The 26,152-nt window shown below is 40.9% G+C and overlaps 1 protein-coding gene across 3 annotated transcripts in view; it reads left to right on the forward strand.

Annotated features, from left to right (window-relative positions):
- The window catches only part of CDK14 (cyclin dependent kinase 14), a 550,404-nt gene extending 533,358 nt beyond the window's left edge, over positions 1–17,046 (forward strand). For all 3 annotated transcript variants that reach the window (XM_014788156.2, XM_087417812.1, XM_087417842.1), the window contains one exon: positions 14,905–17,046. The gene's annotated coding sequence lies outside the window, so the exon portion shown is untranslated. The remainder of the gene's footprint in view (positions 1–14,904) is intronic.
- Positions 17,047–26,152: the final 9,106 nt, after the last annotated feature.

The raw sequence follows: 26,152 nt of genomic DNA on the forward strand, positions 1-26,152 counted from the left end.
AATAAAATGATTATTAATGGTATTTAATATAATTAGTAAGAATGGGTACTGTGGAATTCATTTCCATTTATCTTTAATCCCACATTAATGTTGTACATCATTGAAAATGACTTTAATAGAGAAGAAAAGAGAGGGAAGAGTGAAGGATTGTGTTTGAGGAAAAGAGTCTTTGACTCAGCTCCTCCTACCCTGAGGATCATGTATTTAGATCCTTCTTAGGGATTCACAATGCCCATTTACACCTCCTCTGTTGGTAGTTGCCTTCATCAAATAGAATGGTCTAGGTTCCATCTCTCTTGAAGGAAACATGATGCGTAGACTGGATGAGATTTTTGTTTTGTTTTTGTTTGGTTGGTCGTATTTTTATCATGTAGGGAGAGTATAGGAAATCACATAAGCCTCTCCCCCCTTAACAGGAGTGTCCCTAGGCTGTGCCCCTTCTTCACAAAGAATTACCTTCAAGTACTTAACTTTCATGAAAGGTATTTCCTCTGCAATATGCTCTAAAATTATGGCTAGATGGTGGAAATGCTGCTTGATGATTCCACATTCTGACACTCTAATCCCAAGGTTCTTGACCTGGGGTCCATGGGTCTGTTAATGGAATTCAGAAAGTCTGTGAACCGACTGAAACTGTATGAGAAAATCTGCATGTAGTTATATAGATGCAGTTTTCTGGAGAGAATTCCTTGGTGTTCATATGGTTCTCAAGTTTGGCAGTGACACAGAAAGGTTAAGGATTATCACAATCTGAGTATTCAGTGCCTGTTCTCTTATTGGCAGTTGTATTTATCAGTGTTTTGCCCACTGAGGAGTTGGTGAGAGTAGGAAAGAGGAGCAACAGTAAAGAAGAGTTTTGTTTGGTAAAAAAACCATATACTCACATTCTTAATTAAAAATAATCTCTCCTATTACATAGCAATGTGATATTCCCTGTGTAATACCATTAAAAACTCATCAAATGATGCACTTAAAATGTGAGCGTTTTATTATAAGTAAAATTTACCTAAAAAGCATAAATATATATTGGGTTCTAATTAATGACATGCACATTTAGGGGTGAAGTGTACTAATATCTGCAACTTACTTTGAAATGCATCAAAATAATTGGATGGATTAGTGGATGGATAGAGGCATAGGCAGATGAACAGATATGTTACAAAACAAACATGTCAAAATGTTAACTGTAGAATCTATGTAGTGAGTATATAGATATTCACTGTATAATTCTTTCGTTTTTCTATATGTTTGAAAAAGTTAATGAAATGTAGGAAAAATATATGATCATAATATTTAGAGTACACCCAACCGTGTATGGCACAGCAGACAGAACAGGGGTAGAAGAAGTGAATGGAAGTTGATTTTATAATTTAGATCTCTATTGATTCAATTTGGAGGCAATTCTTTAGTACATAGAAGTAAATCTACATATGTTCGAATTTCAAGTACAAAGAATTTACGGTCAAGAGAGATTACTGTGATGTATGTGTAGTGCTTAGCAAGATTGCCCTCCAAACGGTGACCATGATTGCATATTTGTTCCAGATTTGGTAGTGTTTGCACAGTTTTATTTGGAGGTTGTTCTTATGTAAAGTTCTTCTTGCCATTAATTGTTTTCTAGTCTCTCTAAATATTTCTTTGCTTGATTTCACACCATTAATCTTAGTAATTTCCCTCTACCCTATCTGCTTCAGATATGTCTTATCTTATCTGAATCACCCATCTCTAGTGTGTAGACTGTCTTTACCACACTACATCCCAGAGAGCTAAAGAAAGAGTTGCCATGTTCTTCTTTACATTTTACCAAGCATACATCAGTCCCTAAAAATCAACCTGTTAGAATTTTTCTTAATGAGGAAGTACTGAGAGAGACGAGATTTAACTTTACCATGTTAATCCAAGCATGAGTAGTTTTATATCCTGCTTGGACCAAAGTACTCAATAATTGATTATGAGAACTGTATAAACTCTAGCACTAAAACTCGGGGAGGTTAGTAATTAAAAAACAAAAGAGCTTTTCCATTTTAGCGTCTCAGGCCCTGGCTCATTGTGCGTGACATCTCATGCAGAGCCACTGAATCTAAGGATTGCAAAAGGAACAAAACCAAAGCAGCTTATTGCTGCTGATGGGGCTCTTTTGTTGTTGTTTTTTCACATTTATATACTTCATACAATATACATTTTATTTATTACATTTAAAATGGAACTGTGGTGATTTTTCCCTCATAATAACATGAAGCAACTAAGTCACCAGGTCTGTTTTTTCCTTCCGAATGACCCCAGTGTTCAAAGTCAAAACTTTTGAAAAGGACTTAACAGAGCATCATGACATGTGATAGGTGCTTAGGGTGCAATTTTAATGCCAACAGACTGGAAAACAAACAGCATAACCCAGACAAGACATGACTTTGTTCTTTAGCATCTGTGTGAAGAGGAAATAAGATCTTTCTGGGATGTGCTCCTGCTCACAGGTGTGGAGGAGATGTCACATTCCTGACTTACCACATTGTCCGTGGGATTCTGGTTTGGGGCAAGGCGAAAAGGTATTGCGTTGTCTTTCACAATAAGAGCTCAACTCACTTAACTCCATTGGTGCTTTTGTTTCAGTCTGTCACAAGTAGACACTAAAAAAGCATGAAGCCTCCCTTAATCCCATGAGCCTGGTGTGTGCCGGCTACTGTCGCTGCATTCTCCAGCTCTGTTGCCAATGGAAGTGAGAGATTGACCCCAGGCTGCAATCACTGTTCTTTGCTCTGCCACTACACCACTGAGCTGTTGGCACTTTAATTGTTTTACACCAGGAGGCAGCCAATTGTGTTGATGTGAATGTCTTATTCATCAGACATTATAGGCTTCACATTTTTAATGAGCTGAAACTCCTAGTCCACGACGTGCAGCCACAGTGAGTCAAGACAAGAGTGTAGTGATGACGTTTTCTAATTTATTGCAGTTGCTCTTGAAAAGGTTTGACAGTATTTCAGAACTCCAAATGCTGCAATTTGAAAGTCTGTCTGAGATTGTGTGCTAATCAAAAACAGTAAATCATGTTTGAGTTATAAAGCACAACGGAGTAGTAAAGCTAGGAGTTAGTGAGTTTTTTTTTCCTTTTCCTTTTAAATGTGTAGACAAGTATAAAGACACAAGTGAACAAACTATGTGTTGAGTACCTGAGGCATCTTTCAGGTGCATGAAAATGTCCCAATTATCGCCGTGGGCCACGTTTTGAAAATTGTAGTCCTTGGTAAGAGGCTTAGTTTCATCGTTAGTCCAGGTCACCCTGCATATTTCTCACAGACAGAGGAAGACTTTTCAACAGTAAATGTTACAAAACCTGGTACTTGGTGAGCAGGCGCAGCAGTCGTTTGAAGAACTGGCTGCGTTATCTGATTCAATGGCATCCTGAAGACGACAACTATTTACCCACAGACTCCACAGAAGGTACTGAGCTTCCATCCATGTGAAAAGTACTCGACTGCCCTCGGGTTGGAACCTGGGGACTCCCTACTCAAAAACCTCTAAGGAACCTCTTCACTACATACAGAATAAAACCCAAACTCCTGAGCAGGGCGTGTGAGGCCCTCCACTCCAGCACCCTCACCAACCCTGTCAGCTTCCCTTGCCTCCGTTTCCTGACATCCAAATGTGTGCTGCCCCGTGGGCCGTTCGCTACCTCCCAGAGCCCTTGGCTATTCGACAATGCCCTCCTTCTTCCCTTCCTACACGTTAAGGCTCTTTCAAAGCCCAGTTCTTCCTCACTACGTTGGTACCTTTAGGATAGCACTTACATTTTCCATTTTGACTTAGCAATTGTTGTTTTTCTGGCCATCATCCCCTTTCAAACTCTTGAGGCTTCTGAGGACCCAGTGGTGTGCTGGTAAATGTTTAGCAGCCGACTCCCGAGAAAGAAAACAGAAAAGCCTTAATTGATCATGTTTGTCTATATCCCATGGTGTAATCCCTCCTTCCATTGCCGATTTCAAGGGTAGCTGTATTTAACAACTAGTCTGCAAAATTTCTGAAACACTGGCTTGCAAAATTCTGGATAATTTTAACATTCAGCTCTTGTGAGCCAGTTCACGCTAGCTCCAGACCCCCCCGGGACCTTGCTTTAGTAGTAGTATTCTCCTCTTCCTCCCTAAATGCTGTGCTTTGCTTAAAAATAGATGCTCAGTAAATGTTTCCTGAATTGAAATAGACAGGCCAATTGATGGTTTGGCTCTGCCACTGCTCATTGAGCAGGGGTCATTTGCCGCAGAGATTCAGGCAATAATTGTACCTCTTGTCATTTGGGAGTGGTGGCCTTAGTCATCTCCTCCATGTCACACTGCACAGGCATGTGTGAATTTAAATAGATGGATTTATTGAAAGTGCAACTGAGAATTGTGGTGAAGAACAAGTTGATGGTTTTGAATTCAACAACCTCATTAGAGTGGAGTGTAATTCACCATGGCTTCAGTAAAAAACTTAGAGAGCAAAGTCTAAAACACAGAGTCAAGGAGATAGGTGACAAATCCCTGGGAGGGTGGTGAGGAGAGAAGGCCGCAGGCTCAGTTTCCACTTTCTTTTCAACATATCTTTTGCTACGCTCAGTGTTTAGCATTTGTAATACTTTTGTGACGCACATTTTGAGATTGGAGTGTCAGCAAGTTTTAGTTCATGTAGTAAAGTGCCAAGCTTGCTGGCTTTGTTTTCGTAATAAACTTGGAAATAACAACGTATCAATCCTGTTGTTTCTGTTAGGATGACCAACTCCTTCTAGTTTGCCGCAGTTTTAAAACTGAAAGTCCTACATCCTGGAAACCCTGTCAGTCCTGGCAAATGGGGACAGTTGGTCACCCTCGCTCCTGTAAAGGTTGTGGTTCCTGTAGTGAATGCTGTGAGTATTTAAACCTGGAACATACCTCCTGCTGCCAATATGCCAGAAGACATTGAACCAGTGACTGAAAGGATTAGAACTTTTTAAAAAGTCCAGTTTTAAAATCTCTTCTCTTAAGGTCATAGTCCTATTTTTCAGGCAATTTCATTAAATCAGAGAATAAGTGGAAATGTACTTTGGATAGGAGAAAATATTACATGAGCACAAAATGCTGGTATTTATTTCTTGTAATGATACACATGTTCCGTAATCATATCTATCAGAACTCATTTAGGCATTATAGAAGTATAGCAACATATTATGGTGAGATAACCAGTATCAAAATGCTTTAAAATAGCCAATTATAACTTTGTGGAGAGTGCATATCGGATGACTTTACATGTAGATAAAGTCTTAGCTTCCATGAGTCAACACTCAGTGATTTGTCCTTCTTCGAGAAGTTGTTTATTGGCACTGTTCATATTGTGAAGCAGCTGCAGAGGAAAGAGTTGGTGGGGAGCTTGGCTGGCTATCTGGTTTCGGCCTCCCTCAGCATGACCTTGCTGGACCCTCCTCACTGTCAGCAGACATATCTTGGTGGAAATAATGTGCTATGGTAGTGTCCATGGTGTGTCGCCTTGTGACGGTATCAGAATGTGCCCCACAAGAATAGATGTTTCTGCTATAATATGATATCTGTGTTCCTACCTGTGTTCAGCCAAATACCACAGTTAAACTTTTACAGCTTATGGGAAAAAGTAGACTAAGGAGCAGACCACTCAAAATGTATTCAACTTGGTAACCATGGTGTCTTAGTCTATTCGGGCTGCTATAACAGAATACCATAGACTGAGTGGCTTATAAAAAATAGAAATTTATTTCTTACAGTTCTGGAGGCTGAGAAGTCCAAGATCAAGGCACTTGCATATTCAGTGTCTGGTGAGAACCCTCTTCCTCTTCTTGCTGTGTCCTCACATGACGGAAGGGCAAGAAAGTTCTCTGGGGTCTCTTTCTTTTTTTTTTGCTGAGGAAGATTAACCCTGAGCTAACACCTGTGCCAGTCGTCCTCTACTTTATACGTGGGTCGCTGCCACAGTGTGGCTGACAAATGGTGTAGGTCCACACCTAGGATCCCAACCTGGACTGCCGGAGCGGAACACACTGAACTGAACCACTACACGACAGGGCCAGCTTCTGGGGTCTCTTTTATAAAGGCACTTATCTCATTCATGTGGTCTCCACTCTCATAATCTCATCTCCTCCCAAAGGCTCTACCTTGAAATACCATCACATTGGGGTTTAGGTTTCAACCTCTGGATTTAGGGGGGACACAAACACAAGCACACAGCACTCACAAAAGCATTAAAAACATTAGTTAAAAAACTAGCACAGTTTACAGGTGAAAGAAGCTTGATGGAGGGGTTGAGGATTCCGAACTTTGAATGAAAGGGCAAAATGTGCAGAGATCTAGGAGAATTGTACAATAAACAATTCCAAGACAGAGCATGTGGCCAGACCAAACCAAGAGGAAGCATGTGGGATAAATGGACAGCACGTACAGTACTGTGCACTTCCTCAGCTGGCACACAACTCTATTTATGTCTCTTGCACTTGGCTGCTGTGACTTGGTGGCTCAAAACTTCAACATTGGAAAGAAATGTCTCACGTGAAACGACATGATTTCTGGTTTATGCTAACACCATTCTCTATTTACCAATCTTAGGTGATCTAATTTGTGCTACAAAAATGTGTGTTTTAGCTTTGCAGATTTCTGCTGGACAAGATGGTTCACGAGACAGATTCAAATTGTAGGTCATCATATATGTTGAATTCAAAACCATTAGCATGAACACTTCCTGTGCTTCAACACTTTGGACGATAATACTAGACAAGGTTTAATTTGAAAGAAAAAAGTCCACCCAAAATGAAGTCACATCTCCTCTCCTCTCAGATCTTTTAATTAAAGTCAGACATAAACCTTTGTCTTTCTCTGACTGCTAAATACTTAGAAGTGGTTTTATGAGATTTGTGTGTGTGTTTTAAGTTGTAAAAAATGCACAGGACTGCTGGATTACATGACTTTGTATTTGGTTTATTTAAATATAGTTTAGTAGGACTTTAATATATAAGTAAGCTTAAATGGTCGGAATCCTATTTAATTAACTTATACCCACTTGGGAGCCAGTCGATTGTAAAAGTATGCTGAGCAAATAAAGCTTCAAATATGAAATCCCTGAAAGAATAAGCCACAATTGGTGAAGACTTTTCTATTCTTAACTTTGTCATTAAAACTTTTTCAATGAGCTACTTCATATCTTACAGTCTGTGGATATATGTATGTGTGTGTATGATTTTATATATACATATGATATATATACATATACACATATATGATTTTAGAAAAAGATTGTGTCTTGGTAGTTCTTAGAAGACCTAGATCAGCACTTTCCTGCACTCCTTTTGGTCTTCCCTGAGACAGGACATACTGCCAGAACTGCCAGCCTTTAGTCCACATGTGTCTAAAAGATGACCAGTGTTTTACATTTACATAAATCTGATTTACCAAACAGTCACACCATTAAATAGAGCTGTCTTTTCAATCATGGCTAATTACACATCATATAATGCCTGGTCTTTAATGAGGATTTCAATAAATATTCGTTAATAATGATGATTATTGAAATGATATGTCAGTCTCTTTGTGTGAGAAATGCTTTGTTTTGAAAGTTAGACTTATAGCTTTGCCTAAAAAATTTTAATTAAAATCACCACTTGGGCATGAAGCTTAAAATGTGCAAAGTTGCTGCAATTAGTGCATTGTGCATCCATGTGGATGTTACCAGACAGCTTTCAACTTAAAGGATTTGAGCTATTTTGAATGATGGACCTTCTGTCAAGCTTAAAACAAAGCCCATCTATCTCTGCATTCATTGTAATTAATATTCTCTTGCTAGTCTCAAAGATGTGTTCTCTTCTGGGGGGAAGAAGATGATTATCATAAATCAGAAATAAGTTACAGAAGTAGGTTTGACTAATTTTCTACTTCTTTCTTTTCATCCCATTTCTCCCCAACCCACAAGGAGCTTCAATGCAATGTCAGAGTGACTGAAAAACACTGATTTCAGATGTTCTAAAAGAAAAGCTATATTTTTAGCCAAATCGTAACATAATTAAACTCACTCAAAAAATGAAGAAATTAAGCTATCCCCAGATTTTTTGAAATCAGTATGAGGTTTGAAACTTACAATTTTGAGTCCAACAGTCACGTAAAATCTATGGGATAAAATTTGAGTATATGTGTTACACACATACAAATGAGTGTATGTGTCATATATGTGTGTATTTGTATACATACATGATATTTTTACTTCAGAGAGATTTGTACTGGCCTAAGTGCTTAGGGTTTAGCAATCTTATTTGTGAACTTAATTTTCTACATTAGCGAGCTCTACTTGAAGATGAATTAGCTACAAAAGATCAATTTGGTTGTTTTTCTTAGTATTTTGAGCAAAATCAAACTCAAAGTGGCACAGTTAAAATGATCCAAAAAATCTTCATTGGATTCTTAAGAATAAGATAAATGTGAAAATTACAATAAGCAGAACTGAAATTTACAGAACACATGGGTAGAATAATTCATCCAACATGTGAGTGCAAAGGCATCAATCAGTAAGTCCGCTCTAGAACACCACCATAGCAGGTCCTGTTGGTTTTTTTTTTTTTTTCTTTTATTCCAGCGTCATGGAAATTCATTCCCCCTACCCACTAGATTTGTTACAAAGATACCCTAATTTTCCATATTGTCTGGATTTTTAACTTTTATTTTCTTTTTATTAAAGCATGTAATTAATTACATACCTATGTTTAAATGCCTCCTTATATACCAGTGTTTTGGATTCTCCATTTAAAAAGAAGATTGGAGGGGCCGGCCCACTGGCACAAGTGGTTAAGTGTGCGCCCTCCGCTGCGGCAGCCCAGGGTTCACCGGTTCGGATCCCCGGCGCGCACCGATGCACTGCTTGGCAAGCCATGCTGTGGCGGCGTCCCATATAAAGTGGAGGAAGATGGGCGTGGATGTTAGCCCACGGCCAATCTTCCTCAGCAAAAAGAGGAGGATTTGCAGATGTTAGCTCAGGGCCGATCTTCCTCACAAAAAACAAAAAGAAGGTTGGAATTAGTTTTATTCTAGGTTTGAAAAAGATAAAAGCTAGACTCTATCAAATGATATACATTGTTTTTCTTGAAGAGAACTTAATCATTTTATAATTCTATACTGTGTTTGCTATCGTGAAGTAGCTTTCTTTCTGTCAAGTTGTAATAGTTCTTTCCTTTCTGTTAGTCATCTTTGTAAAGGAGTCTCTCAAATAGTAATGAGTGGATTACCCTACAGCTTCACGTGCATCCTGGTGAGCATCCTGTTCACAATTTAGGCAATGAAAGGAAAACCTACAATTGTTTTAATTTGGAACCAAAATCATCACTTCTCTCCAGTGAGGTTTAGAGGGGAAAAAAAATGGTCCAGAGTCTTCCCTGTAGAAAGAATACTTCGTGGAGGGACAATGCAGCAGGAAAAAAAAAAAAAAAAAACAATAAAACAAACATAAGACCTTAGAGTGGGTAAACAGGCTAGCGAAAGAGAGACCATCTGATCACATGGAAGCACCCTGAGCCAGGGTCCTCGTCTGTGTCGCCCCGCCGGCGTGTAAACTGCATGTGTGTGTGTGTATGTACACACAGAGATTTAACAGGGAGCACAGAGGGAATTAGAAAGAGCCTGGCTCATTTTTAATTTGGATCTGTTTGCTTGCTTTTAGCACTTAAGGGCTTCTACATTCAGTTTGCTCAAAAGAGTGATGAAGCACTCCTTGCTTATGCCTCAAATCAGAAATGCATGAAGTGCAGCTGCAGAGATAATACATTTTCCCCAAAGGCTTTGGCTGAGCAAATTAGGTGTCAATGGGGTGCCTGCGCAGGCAGTACTCTCTCTAATTAGTCTCTTGAGCCTAGTTGGTGGCGGGTATGAGATGATCTAATCAATTGGTCTGTGTCTGATGGTTCGTGTAGAAATCCTACCAGGCAGGCTCTCTCCCACAGGTCACCCACCTGCACAGCGGGACTGCTCATTTTCATTTTTCATCTCCTCCATCACATGATGCTGACAGTTGGTTTTAAGAAAATTGAATCCAAAAAATATCTAGTTCATAGGGCACATGGGTCAGAACAAAGTTGCATTATGGGTACCAGCAAGCCAATTAATTAATATTTATAGCTGAGAAGCCCTATGTAGATATTTCGGAATAAGGATTTTATCAATAAAATCCAATTTCTTGTTTAAAACATTCATTTCTAGAGAAAGAACATTGTAAAAGCAGAAAGCAAGATAAAAATGGCATCCATTGATCTTATGATTTATATACCTATGAGTTGATGTGCACATAGTTGAGCTTATAATTCATAGTCACTGTTCGTTTGTATTGTGTATGCAGTCTATTTTAATAATCAATTAAACGTAAGGGAAGGATTTACTATTTACCACTGCTGTTATATTTTGCTTCCCTATGAATGTCGTATACTCTCTCTCCTACCACCTGCATCCCCACCCATCAAATGTATAATTATATTTAGATTTTAAAGAATTTTTCTAGCAGTAAACTGACCTACCTTAAATGTGTTTCTTGAAAACTGATACTGATGCTGATGCTGCCCAAGGAAGGAGAAGGGACATCCCATGAGTTGGTGAACAATATTAGGCAGAGTAGTTGGCACAGTTTGGGCTGTAGAATCATCACACAGAGATGGGAAAGAGTCTAACTCTCATTGGCACCTCCCTTCTTTTTTTTTATTATTGGCTCCTTCCATTAAATGTCTGAACCCAAACCTAAGTAATGGACTTATCCATAATCACTGTGTTCACCATTTATTATCCAATTACTGTTATATGTATTATCCTTTCTTATCCAATTCTGCTTATGCCCTGGGTTAGGTACATGAAATTCTCCTAGAAAACCAGGACAAAGGCAAGAATAAACACCATCGATGGCTTAAAAAATGTCTTAAATCAACCCAGTAACATGCCGTGGACTATGGTAACAACATAGTTTATTGCTACGTGAAGTCAGATATACTGAAAATCAAATCATTGCTTTCAAATAGAATGTCCTGGAGTAAAAAAAAAGTTTGGCCTATAGGAAGGTGTTGATCCTACTCACCTTTCTCAGCCTGTGGGTATCTGTGGATGGCCTGCTCAGTACATGGCACTGTGCTCCTTCAGCAAGAGCCAGGCACGGCATTTGCCCTCTATCAGTGTGCCCTGAGGGAATGCTACATCTGAGAACAGATTCCACTTTCAAGTTTTCTGATTCTGCCTTTCCCCTCCTGTTCACTCAACAACGGTTTACTGAGTACCTGAGCCAGGTCTAGGGACACAATGGTCCCTAAGCTATGCTCTAGGAACACACTGGTCAACAAAACCAAGCTTAATCAAGAGCATCATGATTCCCCCTACTTGCTCCCTCACAGGAAGTGTCTCCACACCTCAGGAGGGACTGAATGAAGTCTCTAGTTCAGGAGGTCAGCTCAGGCACCAGGAGTCCATTCTGTTGATTAAAGTGATGGGGTGGAGGAGAGCCAGGCAATGACTCTCATTCGGGTGTGGTTGTAGGAACTCCATGCCTAGGCAAACAGATGTCAGGACAAACCCACAGTTCCCATTGGCCTTGGTGGGCAGGCTTCCTGGAGGAGATGGAATCTCAGCTACTGTTTAAGCTACATGAAAGAAAGAGGGCATTTTTGTCATCTGCTTAATAAAAATGTCAAGGTTTGTAGTGGGGTTGGGGACTGGATGAAGAGGCCTGTGGACAGGTGTGGTTGAAATATTTTGGGGACAAGTGCTGTCTCTCCTTAATGTTGTGGGCCTCAGAAAAGATGTCGGTGCCTAAATCAGAATGCATGATTACGTGGAAGCAACACGTAGAGCAAAAGGTGAATTTTCTTCATTTCCCTGGAAGAACAAGGGTGGGATGGGGGCTAAGGCGGTCATTCCCATGTAAGTGTTTTTCCTAGGGTGGTGACTTCTTTAAAAAGAGGTTTAATAAAGGCATATCTGGGCAACACGGCAGGGGTGAGGGATGGCCAAGTGAGCCACATAGAGAACTGTCCTACAGGCAGCAACTATTTGCAGTAACAACTGAGGGGTTTGGACTTAGTGGTACCAAAGAACCTATTTGTGGTATCCATCCACAACCAGGCCTCTCCCTCCACCCCTAGGCCTCTCCCTCCACTCCCAGGACTCTCCCTCTACCCCTAAGCTTCTCCCAGAAACTTAAGGTAAGGCTGTTGTTTACATTTGACTCAGTCACTGAGGACAGAGAACTCGCAAAAAAGGAAGTTTACCTCTGCCTCACATCATAAACAAAAATTAACTCAAAATGGATTGTAGATCTAAATGTAAGGACTAAAACTATAAAACTCTTAGAAGAAAACATACAGGTAAATCTTCATAACCTTAGATTTGGCAATGGATTTTTAGCAATGACACCAAAACTACAAGCAACAAAAGAAAAAATTGGAAAAAATAGATAAATTAGACTTCATCAAAATTAAAATTTTTGTGCATCAAAAGACACTATCAACAGAGTGAAAAGGCAACCCACAGAATGAGAGTAAATATTTGCAAATCAAGGGATTAATATCCAAAATATATAAAGAACTCCTACGATTCAACAACAAAAAGACCAACAACCCAATGTAAAAATGGGCAAAGGACTTGAAAAGATATTTCTCCAAAGAAAATATACAAATGGCTAACAAGCACATGAAAAGGTGTTCAACGTCACTAATCATTAGGGAAATACAAATCAAAATCACAATGAGACACCCCTTAGGATGTCTATAATCAAGAAAAAACAAAAACAAAAAAACAAGAAGTAACAAATGTTGGCAAGAGTGTGAGAAATTAGAGCCTTTGTGTATTGCTGGTAGGAATATAAAATGGTGCAGCCACTGTGAAAAATAGTTTTCCAGTTCCTCAGAAAGGTAAACATAGAATTGCCATATGACCCAGAAATTGAACTCCTACATGTTTACCCAAAAGAATTGAAAACAGGTACTCAAACAAATACTTGAACACAAATGTTCATAGCAGCGCGATAGCCAAGAGAGGGAAACAACCCAAATGTACATCAACTCATGAATGGATAAACAAAATGTGGTATATCCATACAAATCAACCATAAAAAAGAATGAAGTGCTGATACATGATACAACATGGATGAACTTTAAAAACATTATGTTAAGTGAAAGAAGCCAGACACAACAGGTCACATTTTGTATGCTTCCATTTATATGAAATATCCAGAATAGGTAAATACATAGAGACAGAAAGCAAGTTAGTGGTTGTCAGGGGCTGGGGCAGGAGGACAATGGAAGCGACTGCTTAAAAAATATAGGATCTCCTTTGTGTGTGACAAAAATGTTTTGGAACTGGATAGAGGTAATGGTAACACAACATTGTGAATGTACTAACTGCCACTAAATTATATGCTTTAAAATGGTTAATTTTATGTCATGTGAATTTCACCTCAATTTAAAAAAAAGATGGAAGTTTAACCTTGCAAAAAATCATTATAGTAAGCGGAGGAAATGAGCAGAGGTTGGGGATGAGGCTATTTTAATGGATCTTAATTGTCAGATTGGAACTTTTCCTCTCTTGGTCAAGGTAGTGCCATGCAGGGGTGAAGTCCTTGGTCCTGCAGCCTGCATGGGCAGCAGTAGGGCAGTTGTACCGTGAGGTCTCAACTAAAGGCTAGGTTCCCTCTCTGCCTGGGAAGATGATAGTATGGCACTGTAGAAGGGGACAAGCAGACCTGGTCAGGCCTCAGTGACCTTGAGCTTAAACCAAGATGAGTTGGTTCTGGGACTTACGGGAACTAGTGGGTCAAATCTCTGGGCTGTGTGACTTGACCCTCTGAGTGTTGTTTTTCTTCACTCTTCCTGGCAAGACATTCTTTTCCCATCCTAGAGACTCAGTGAAAGTGCTTAAGGACCAGAAAGAAATGTGGACAGGAGCAGAGTGAACATTCCTTCTTTCTTCTTGAACTGTTCACATGGAAGTAGTTACCGAGTTTTAAGCAGGCGTCATTGGAAACGCAGTCACATGCAGGATGTTGGGAAGATGCTGGCAATTCAGGTCATGCTGGCCAATTTTCATTCTGCTGAAACTAGGTCTGATAATAGGCAACCGAGGAATTATATGCAGCTGGATTTTTTTAAAAGCATGTATGTGATCCATTTTTCTATTTCATGTTCATAAAAATGAACATGATGATATGTCTTTTTAATGGTCTGTATAATGCTACAGGCACTCAATTAAGACCAGTATTACTACTAATGATTTGGGGAAGGAAATTTGCTGAATTTCTTTTTCTCTAAATAATCCAGGAGGAGGTTAGACCATTTAAATTCATGGTGTTAAATTATTTTAAGGGAAGAAAATGCAGTGAGAACATTTGTTTATCATATTATAAGAACTGTTTTGGGGCCGGCCCCGTGGCTTAGTGGTTAAGTGCGTGCACTCCACTACTGGCGGCCGGGGTTCGGATCCCAGGCGCGCACCGAGGCACCGCTTCTCCGGCCATGTTGAGGCCGCGGCCCACATACAGCAACTAGAAGGATGTACAGCTATGACATACAACTATCTACTGGGGCTTTGGGAAAAAAAAAAAAGGAGGAGGATTGGCAATAGATGCTAGCTCAGAGCCGGTCTTCCTCAGCAAAAAAAGAGGAGGATTGGCATGGATGTTAGCTCAGGGCTGATCTTCCTCACAAAAAAATAAATAAATAAATAAACTTCCCAAAAAAAAAAAAAGAACTGTTTTGGTTAAGGAGACTACTCTGCCTCAGAGATCTGTGCCTGGGGTGGCTGTGGGGAAAACGGATAGGCTCACTTTGACCAGTTTTGATGTCTCGTGTAATTTAGGAAAAATGAATGAGGTGAGTTTTTTTTTTTTTCTTTTTTTACATATAACAATTTTCTCTTTTCCTTTTTCCAGGATTAAGTTGTCATCATTCTGGGAAGAAAAAAACATTAATGAAGTGGCCAATAATACGAAGGGAATCTTGGGTCAGTTTCCTTTCACTCCCCGTGGTAGATTTCATTTACAAGAAAATTGAAGCTGGCAAGACCTTGTTTTCTCTGCAATTTATTTAAAACCTTGCACGCATTTGGATACCTTGTGATTTCCGAGAACTATGTGAAGATTAAGCTTTGCTTACTGATACGTGGCATGTATTCTTTTCAGTCTTTTGTGTTTGATTTTGTTTGATTTCCCTCTGCAGCGCAGCGTCTCTGGAAAGGTTTTTATGCTTTCACCAGCCATGTCTTAAATACATTAAGACAACACATTTGGTGTTCACACTTCTTCAGTAATGTCTGTACTTGAAAGCCACATAGTGGCATAAAACAATGTGTGTTTTCTTTGAGAGCAGTGCACAGTTTGCAACCACTAGGAAGGAAATTTTTAGCTGAAGTAAACCCATGTTTTCTGACTGACTTGACAACTTGGTCCCTGGCTGTGGGGCTCCCTTTGTCCTTCCCTTTTGAGGACATTTGCAAATGTGGTTTTTTTCTCGGAAATAACTGCACATTTACATAGGATATTGGAATCTGCTTAGCATTCTCTAGCCACATAGCATGACTGTTTTTTGTGTAGGTTGGAAGTGAAGAAACAAATACCAAGCATTAAGAACAAAGGCAGGGATAAATTGCTTACTTTTCAACCTCTGGAAATTGAGATAACTTTTTACATGTTTTCTGGGTCTTGTCAACATCTTATTTTCTCCATCTACTCTGTTACACTTTGTGAGTATTTTCTAAATGGAGAAAAGAGTGAGGAACAGAATGTTTAAAACTTGGATGCAAAAGAATTGTGTCCGCTGGATGAGCTGTGAAAGCCATCTTTGTTAGTTAACATTTAAATAGTAAATTACGAAGTTATCCAGAGTTAAAAATTTGCTCATTTACATCAAAGCACCTTCAAATTACATTTTTTAAAACATTCCAAGCTGATTGGAAGACATCATTGGGTACCTTAACTTTAAACCGTCTCCTAGAAAAACTATTGGAATGCAGGTTTCAGAAACAATGAAGGAGTCTTGCTTTAAAGACTGAAAAGGGAAAAAGAAAGGCCCAGCTTCCCTTGTGTAAGGAGTTGAGGGACCTTGGAGGATGAAGGCGAGTATGTGACACGGAGGAAAAAGTGGATTGGGCATGCGTTGTGCTTTGATCTGGAGGGAGCGCTGCCTGATGTAGGCTGTCTCCCAGTGGGGCAGGCCTCGCTGCAGAATCCCAAATAATACTGAGGCCAAGGAGGCAGTTAGGAAATTCATCTAAAGCATGAAACCTAGCTCCGCAGGACACAAATTCCTATGGAAATACCTTTGTGTACGTTGTTTTACATTTTCCTATTGGTCAGAAAGAAGGAGAGACTAAGAGCTTTGAAATGTGTCGCACTTTAGGATCAAGACTAGGAATTATGAGCCAGTTTGATGAAGACTTTCTCTGAGAATCAGTGTGAGGGAAAAGCTTTTCTACAGTGAAACCCAGTATATAGGAAATTGGACCCAGAATTCCTACACATTAAAATGGTACCTTCCCTGGAGTGAGGTGGGAGTGTATATGTCAAGGTCACAATCCATCTTCTCCAGAAGTAGCACTCATTGTAAGCTTCTAAGTGCTAAGCAGGGAATTATTTACTGATTGATTTTAAAGAGAGCAAGAGTTACCCGAGGCTAGAATGTTTACTATTTGTACCTAGAAATCCTTCCCATTCCTCTTTCATACATTCCAACTAGTTGGAAGTCTTTAGAGGTATTTTGATTTAATGTGTACTTAAATTAGGATTTCTTAAAAACACAAGGAGAAAACTTTACACGCAATCAAAAACGGCGTTTCCTGTGATATGTTTTGAATTACTCATTTGGGGGAGAGGCGTAACTTTTGTATTTTACAAAGTTTAAATCGAGAGCAACTGATGATGAAATCTTGCTGTTTAATACACTTTCTAATTTGAAAATTTGAAAATATTTAATGTTAAAAGACTTCAATTAGAAAGGTTAGAGTCATTCAGAGAGATATGGCCCTTTCATAGGCAGCTTCTCTTGGGAAATGGAACATAATACTACTCAGTGGGAGGGTGGGGAGGGCGGCGTGGATCTGTTTTATTACAGACACAGACATACATGGCAGAAGGTCTCATTTAGGAGGTTTTTAGTTCCCCATCCTCGTCATCGGTACAGGGCATCCGAAGTTTGGTTTGTCTCTCTCTCCTTTCCTCTCCCATTTGCCATTACATTCTCCCTCTCCTTTTCCCACCTTCTCTCAATGAGGGCAGCCATGAAAATCATTACAGACTGTGTTCATTAGCAGATTTATTATTCTATTGAGAAAGCACTGGAATGTTTTGTGAGATTATTTTTATATGAAGGAGTAGCTTGATTTCAAACAGCTGGAATAGTTAGAACACATTAGCATGGGGATTATATCAATGCAACATCATTGCACACACAGTATTCTGAAAGGAAATTTGGGGCTTAATTTCCATTTTCTTAAAGGAACAGTTTGGTTGACTTAAAAATACAAGATACATAGGACATGAAAACAGTGTTTGCAGTGTTCAGAATAAAACAGGATGCATAAGGCAGGGGTGGCTGTCCATCCACTGACACAAGGGTGAGAAGCTATTTCTACCTCCCAAGAGTGATGAGAAAAGTTTCCAGGGGAGCCTCCAGGCTTACAGAGAAAGCAAGGCCTCTTGGTATTCTTTCCTCAGTGTGTACCTAACAGCCAGTGTAATCAATACCCCAGGTAATGTGTCTACATAAGATACTCATCTGTGAATATTACTGGTTTTGTAATCTTTGTTATATAAGAGGATGTTTAGGCTGTACATACTGGGGTAGATTATTGCCTGCCCTTTATACATAGGAATATGCTGCATAATTGCGCATAACTTTCATCTCCCTTACTGGCTTGTAGGCAGAAGAAACCATATATGTTACCGCCTTGCAATTTTCTCATACACCAAAAACAAAAAAACAGACAAAAAAAATCTCACATAAAATAAGTAATCTCCTATTCTCCTCCCCTTCCCACAGCAGCATATTTTAGAGGCACATACAAAATTTACATTCTCTAGTTGGGAGTGGATTTTTTATTTTTCTTTTATCATTTTTTTGTATGATACACTGAGATGTGTACTTTCTAACAGGGGGTTGGTAACTAAGAAATGTGCTAGCATAATTCAGAAAACTATTATACTTCAAAATGACACATAGTAAGGAGAATGGAATAATACGTGTTGCATATTTGTTACCGATTGTAATTTGTCTATATTATGAAAGATGTAATGGTTTGTCAGCTGTCACTGTTGTTTTCTTGTAACATGATATGGAATAAAGTATAGCAGACTCTCTGTATGTTTTCTTGGTACATATTCTTGGTGGGTGCCAAATAGCACCATATACTGTGTCAAAGAAACATTGTCTTAAAAGCTCTTAGTCACAACCATTCTTAAAGAGTGAAATAAGAGAGCAAATACACAGTGCTCTTGGATGTGGGAAGGAGTGAGTTAGCTGGAATGTTCCAAGAGTGTGTTAAAGCCTCCATTGCCTTGATTTGCTATGACAAATTTAGGTAAAGGAGTAGAGGCTGTGCAAAACAAATCTGTGAGCTTCAGGATCCTCACAATTCCCCCAGCTCCTTACTGACATTCACCACATGTTCCGTGCATCTGGGGCCGATCTGGTTTTGTTTAATGACAATCCTCTTTATCTTTTATTGCCTCTTTCTCGATTTTTTTGCACACATCCTAAGATGAGGTGAGTAGGTTACCGTCCACTGAATACAGATCAAAGCTTCAGCATGCCGACATTCTGCCAGAAGCATTACTGTTCTTGAGCTGAGCGCACTTCTCTCAACACCACCTAGTGGGTGTCTCCACCTGAATGGGCGGGGCACTGTGGGGAGCCTGCACTTGGATTGACTATGCCACCTTGGGAGGCCAGGCTCATTTCTATCCTCACCTCCTTCTTGTCGGATCTGTCAGTTTCATAACTCCAAACAAACCCCCATGATTTGATAAATTGCTAATAATGTTTGTGCCAGATACAGTCATCAATTTATAGATATGAGATTTGGTGGTTTAAAAATCACCAAATCACCAAAAAATTATAGATATGAGATTTGGTGATTTTTACCCCTGAAAGTAAAAATCAAAGTTCAAGTCAAAATCAAGTCTCAATGTAAGAGCACCCAGGACCCCTGGCTTTCCCCTGGGCAGACCCTCAGCCACCAGTAGCAGCTACCTCAGGTTTTCCTTCTCTGCTCCTCTCCTAGAACTGTGATTTCATAGTTCGTAAGCCCTTCACAAACTAACATTCTGACAAAACCTAATGTAAGCATTCTCAGCTGATGCATATTCCATTCCAGAAAAGTTCAAGAGAGCCAACACATCTTCAGCCCCCCAACTGCTCCTGCTGTTTCCCCTAAAGCAGCAAGTCATCTACGCCAAAGGCACATGCATTTTCACACCGTCTTGCCACCACCAGTGGATTCTGAGACAGGAGATTGCATAGATGCAGACTTCGTGGTAGAGATAATAGGCCAATTTCTTAGTTAAATGGGAGCTGTATATTACCCTGGAAACTGATTAAAATTATCGAAGTGTCAAAAGAATAACTTGTTTCTCAGAGTTGTTTCAAGGCAGCCAAATGTATGCCACTGTCCCACTTCAACAGCTACAGAAGTGCATGTGCCCATTGCTGAAGTCATTCCCAGCAGCCTCAGTGCTGGGTTCACAATTTAGAGCTTGATTGTGTGCCTGGGTTGATTTACTCCCACAAGTTCTTAATAAAAGAAAGACAGAGGTGGAGGGCTGGTATCTACAAGAGACTAAAGAAATAGCTTTGAGAAATATTTTTAACTCTTTAAATGTGGCAGTAGAGATGACAGTCATCTCTCAGCTCCATAATTGCCCAATGTGCCCTTCTTTTTCAGCAGGGACTATTCCATCTCTGTCAGGTTGGAGGATATGATGTGTGCTCTCTGAGACAAGCAGTTTTTGAGTCAGGAGGGCGGCACTCCTAGACTTGCTGTTGGCCCCCAGAGTATAGAGAAACCAGAGGGGAAGGTGTTGGAGCAACCCTGTGCCACTAGGTTAACATGTACAGTTGCTGAATAATGGCGGGCATTGTAAATCTCTGCAATGAGAACCCCACAGTGGCCCAGCAGCCTGCTGCTACCAGTGGGTGGTGGCGTTATGGGCATTAGCTTTGAGAGCTTATACAGCAGAGGGGCTAGGATAAAGGACACAAATCAGGGGAAAACTGACAAGATTAAAAAAAATCCAAGGCCTCATATTTACTGTTCATCCCCCATGCTCTCCGTGTGCTATATTGTCTGCGTTGAGTCATGCTGAGAGAGAGCCAGGCACAATAATAGCTTGGAGCAGCCTTGTAGCCCCGGAGCCAGCCTCTGCCAATGGTGCTGACTGTGCTGGTGGAGAATGGGATTCTGATAGAGTTGTCTTTTTATTCCTTCCCTGCAAGACCACCAATAATTATGGAGGGCACGCTGCAAACATGAGGTAAGGGTTCCCTGTTGGAGTGTATCCTGAGAAGTGACCCAGCAGGGGTCTCCGTGAAGGTATGTGCTACAACAGCCCAAGGTGTGCCTGCCTGACAGATGCAGACAATGCCGGGGACGTCCAGGGACACGTGTTTGAACCAGCGGTTCAAGGATTTAGAGAGGTTCAAATGAAACTTAGCTCTATACATCATGCTACAGTGTGAAACAGTGACTTCTCCCTCTCTCCATCTTCAACCAAATCAGGTAACTGGGTACCTTGCATCCTAAAGAAAGGTGTAATCCACTCAGATCCTTAGAGTAAGCAGGCACAAGTCCTGCAACTTTATTCTGCCTAACATTTGGGAAACCCAGACCCTTGCGGCTCAGTGGCTCACAGCCCTAGCACTCATTAGACTCATGAGGAAGTTTTAAAAACACCCACACCCCAGACCAATTCATTCTAGAAACATTGAGGGTGGGACCCTGGCATTGGTCTGCTCTGGGAGCTTAGCAGGTGATTCTGTTGTGCAGCCCGCATGAGAACTGCTGGACTCCTCCCTTCCTCCTGCCTGTCTGCTACTCTAGAGAGAGGGTTGGCAAACCTTCTCTGTAAGAGCCGGATCATAAATAGAGTCAGCTTTCCAGGCTGTGTCGCAACTGCTTCCCTGCTGTCACAGGGTGAAAGCAGCCCTGCACAACACACAAATGAGTGAGCGTGGCTGTGTTCCAGTAAAACAATTTACGGGCACTGAACTTTGAATTTCGTACAATTTTCACACGTCATGAAATATTTTTCTTTTGATTTTTAAAAACTATTTAAAAACGTAAAACCCATTCTTAGCTCACAGCCTGTGTAAAAACATGTAGTGAGTAGGAATTTGCCTGGGGGCAGTAGCTTGCTTACCTTGGCTTAGAATTCAGCCCCGCTAATAGGGTAGGCGAGGACCACCCTTACCATTTCCCAGGCCCAGGGTAGAGTCAAAATGGAGGCTACATAGCATATATCTAAATATTTAAAAATATAAATCCAATTAACAAAACGTTAAATATATTCAATTCTCTTACCTTGACAAGTGTGTCTTCATAATGATCTAGAAGGCCAGGGTTGCCCTTAGAATTTTTGGACTTCTCAAAGTTCACCAAAACTTGGTGGCATGCAGAGAGTTGGCCTGGTTCAGGACCTACCCCCTTCTTTTCACTTTCCACTCCTAGCTTTAGTGTGAGGAGCCACATGTGCAAGTGTGTCAACACCCCAGCCCCCACATCCATACTGTGTCCATACCCTTGGCAAACAGCCCCTCCTTGGCCAGCCCTTGGGGATCAGGTGCACGTTCTCAAGGAGGGTGGTTTCAAGGAAGACTCCATTTGCCGAGGGAATTATAGGGTCCTGGACATCTGGAGATTATGGAATAGAAGTCTGAGAGGTAGGTTCCTGTTGGGCACAGCAACATGAATTCCTCATTCTGTGGGAGACGATCAGAGCCAGGTCCTTTAAACCTGGAAACCAAAACAGGGACCCCTCTTGTCTGGCTTTAAGAGCATTACTGGTGGGTGATAGGAGCCCGAAAATTAGCTCCCATGAGTTTTCAGGTCCCTTGTGCATTTCATTGGCACCCCCTACTCCAAACCCATGGAAGCAAACCTTAGAGCATGAAGCACAACCCTTCTGAGGAAAGGGCAAAAAATTGTTTCAGCACATCTTTTGGATTAAAGGATCTGGCCTCCTGTCAGTCATGTACTGGAACTAGCTGGTACCAGTTCACAAGAACCAATTGTCCAGTACTTAGGAATTTTGTAAGCCAGTTCATAAATTATTGATAACTTGAAATCAGATGGGAGTATTTACACCACAGACATGGGCAAACTCTACAAATCAGATTTTTTAATTTTGCTATTTTGTTGTTGTTGTTGAGAGCCAGTTTTCCAGCACACCACTGCCTCTTGACCCCTGTCTTTCCAGACTCATCTCCCATCTCTCCATGCGCACATCCTCCACCTGCGCCATGCTGAACTCCCCATTGATCCCTGGATATTCCAGACCTCCTCATGCCCCTGTACTTTTGCACACACTATTCCCTCTGATTAGAATGCCCTTTCCCATTCTTATAGCAGGCAAGTCCCTCTTAATCCTTTTAAGAACCAGTTGCCAAACTAGCTCTGTTGCAAAACATTCCAGAACTCCCCTCAAAACAGTTGGTCCTTCCAAGTCCCCACATCACTTTTGAAAATCATAACATACGGGTCTTTTTTCAATCTCTATATCCTCATGCCTGAAAATGGTGACTGAGGGACAGTAGATCTTTAGCATTTTTTTAAAAAAATGAATCAATTATTAAAGGATAGTACAAATTAAACAAGAATGAAATAGAATATAGTTTACCTTCCTAAGAAATGGTTTAGAAGCCTGCAAACAAAGTGAATCTACTATATGTCTACCATATGCTACGAAATGCAATTATACGCAAGGAACTGCCCGGATCTATGGGAGAAAAAGAAACCAAAGGGAAAGGCTCTCTGTTTGTCCTCAAGGAGCTGACAGAGACAGTGGTTCCTGCACTGGGCTGACTACCAAAATCACCCGGGGAGCTTTCTAAACATTCCTACTGAATAACAGTCTCCAGGGTGGCAGCCCAGGTTTGCGTGCATTTTAAAATCTCCTAAAGTGACTCCAATGGTCAGCCATGACGTGAACCACCCTGCAAGAAAGTTTAAATGCACAACTTCCTAAACAGTTTGCCTCCCTCTCAATTCTCCCCTCCATCCTCTCCACCTGAAGACTCTATTCAAATTGCAAATCATTTGCGAGGCACTCCTGCTTCTAACCTTTCATTGGCTCCTCTCCAGAGTGGAGTCCAAGCTCTGTAGAGTAGCATCAAGGCCCCCACGCCCTATGTTCGCCTCTTCCTTCCTCTTTGTTTTCGTCTCCTCTCCTCACCTCTCACTTTGTCTTCCAGTGTCAGGGAAAGCTGGCTAGCATCCCCCATTTTTCCTCGCTCTACCTAGGATTCCATCTCCCACGTCCTCAAGCAGCTACATCCTTTAAGATTCACCTTTTGCATCACCTCCTCCATGAAGCCTTCCCTGACAAGGTCCCTTCCCCTGCTTAGTTGACCCTTTCTCTTCATTCCTCCCTCCCTTCATTCACACAGTGTGGGAGAGGCTTGCTAAGTGTTTTTCTCCTGGACTAGACAAGCCAGGCCACATTTCACAGCCCCCGTTATGGGGTCTGACCAATGCAGTATGAACAGAAGTGATTGCACCACTTCCAGGCCTGGCCCATTAAAGCATCCTCTATACAATTCTCATGCTCTTTCCCTTTCTTACCATCTTCATGCAGATAAGCATGGCCAATTGGAAGTCACTTGTTTTAGAAGATGAGACCACAGTGTGGAAGAATTACTGCTTGGAATGGAGCCATGTGACAGTCAAGAAGGTCTTTTGGGGACTTTACATGAGCAAAACATTAACTTCCATTGTGGATTAACTTTAAAAAAAAAGTTATCCTACTTCAATTCAACAAATAATTATTGAGTAGTTACCATGTGTCTGGAGTATTCTGGGTGCTGTAGATATGGTGGTGAATAACCCTTTTCTCATAGTGAGAGAGATAATTTTAAAAATACAGAACATAATTTCGAGTCATGATAAGTGCAGTGAAAAAACTCTGAACATCTCTACCATTGCACTTTTCCATTTTATTATAACTACCATTTTTTATTCATCATTTTATTCCCAGTTACTAATACATTAATTTTCAACTTTTCTTATAGCTACCTTTTTAATGTTTCTACCTACTAGACTCTGAGTTTTTGAGGGTAAGTACTGGATCTTTTTCATCTTTCTATCTCTAGTTCTTAGAACAGAGCTTGGCCCAGTGTAAGTTGTCAATAAATGTTGGTTAAATGAATGAACTCACAAGGCATAATGTGACAGGGGTGATGAAACATAGTGCAAGGGGAGCAAAAATGAAAAGGAGGACATCGCTTCCAGCTGAAAGTAACTGGAAAGGCTTCATGGAGGAGGTGGCATCTAAGCTGAGCTTTGGACATTGATTACCATTTCAGCACACACAAAACTGAAGTAGGGCAGAAAGCCACACGTAAATAATGGAAGAAAATGAATAAAGACATAAATGAGAGAAATGCAGGGTGTTTGGGGAAACTCAAGGAGCTCTGCTTAGGCTGGAACATAAGGTATGTGAGGGGGACTAGTGAGGAATAAAACTGGGCCGTGCAGACCTTGGGGTGCCAGACTCCAAAAGGTTTGAACTTTATCCTGGGTTATCATACAAAGAAATGGCGTGATCTGGACTCTGCTTTGGGAGCAACCACTTTGACACAAGTTGCTTTACCATTTTTCATTTCACCAAACATCTGTTCAATGCTAACATGTGCCAGACATATTGCTGGGCACTGCAGGTCCATGACCAGGAAGATGCTGCGCTTCACTCACAGTCCAATTGGGGGAAACAACTATTCAGACATCATTTTAATGCAGCAAAAGATGTGAGAATTACAGAAGTAGTACGGAGAGGTACGATATTTTGCTTTGGTTCCAGGACAGGAGGTGGGGGTGGGGAGGTGGGGAGGTGTCTTGGGAAAGCCACACGGGAGTTTTCCAGGGGACCTGCACAGGCTGTCCTGAGCAAAGACGAACACATGGAGGGATGAAACAGCATGAACTCCCCTTATGTTAATTCAGCCCCGATTCCAAGATTCCATAGCAAAAACATCAGGGTTTCCTAATTTTCTCTAGCAAAGCTAGGAGGTATAATTCAAGGTTTCTCTTAACCCTTAAAATAACAACCCCAGGAAATTCTGCACACTCCTTCCTCAGAGGTCAAACCTCTTCCCCACCTCCCACCCCTCATGGGCAGTACTTGTTTGAACTCACTGGGGACCCTGAGCTCCCTAAGAGTGAACACCCGGTCTTACTCGTTTCTGTATCTTGTGCCCGGCACAATTCAGGTGCTCTCCCAGATATCTGAGGTACAGAAAGAGAGATTCACTTTAAGCATGTAGTGGGGAGCCCATTGGCAAGTTATTTCCCGTGTCTCCACAAAGCAAAACAAAAACGGAAATTCCAAATTCTTTCCCATGTTCTGTGAAGTCGTCAGAGCAACTCAATGTACGAACCTCTGATATGGATGCCTGAGTTACAACATGTGTTCTGATATGCTAGTCTTGTTGACTCCAGAAGAGAGCCACACCCTGGGGGAAGGGGCTGAATTACCCTTCAGTCTCTGTGTCAATTATCTGCCAAGTGTACCAGAGAATTCACAGTAGGCTGAAGAAAGTAATATTTTTTTCTGCTGTTGGTCGTTAACATCCAGGTGCTTTCAATTGCTACCAAAATGGAGAACCCAACATAATGCTCTGTAACCGTCATTTAAGGAACCCATTACTGCTCATCCTATGTCATTTCGTGCTCAAGTTTGTTTGTAAGTTTATTATCAGAATCATGGTATTTTTGCTCATCTCATTTTGTGGGCCAGTAAAGAGACCCTGAGAGTCCAGGTGCATCTTGACTAAAATGTTGCCGTCTTTCCATAGGGGTCATCCACTGCTGGCTGCGGTCCTGACTATCATTAGCAGCTTGGTTGGGTGGAGGGTTCAACTGGGAAGCCTGGAGGCGTGCTCCACCTTTTAAGCCCACACTGAGGAATAGACAAGGGG

Source organism: Ceratotherium simum, chromosome 1 (assembly GCF_057802395.1).
Source record: "Ceratotherium simum simum isolate JZ-2026a chromosome 1, ASM5780239v1, whole genome shotgun sequence".
Taxonomy (NCBI): Eukaryota; Metazoa; Chordata; class Mammalia; order Perissodactyla; family Rhinocerotidae; genus Ceratotherium; species Ceratotherium simum.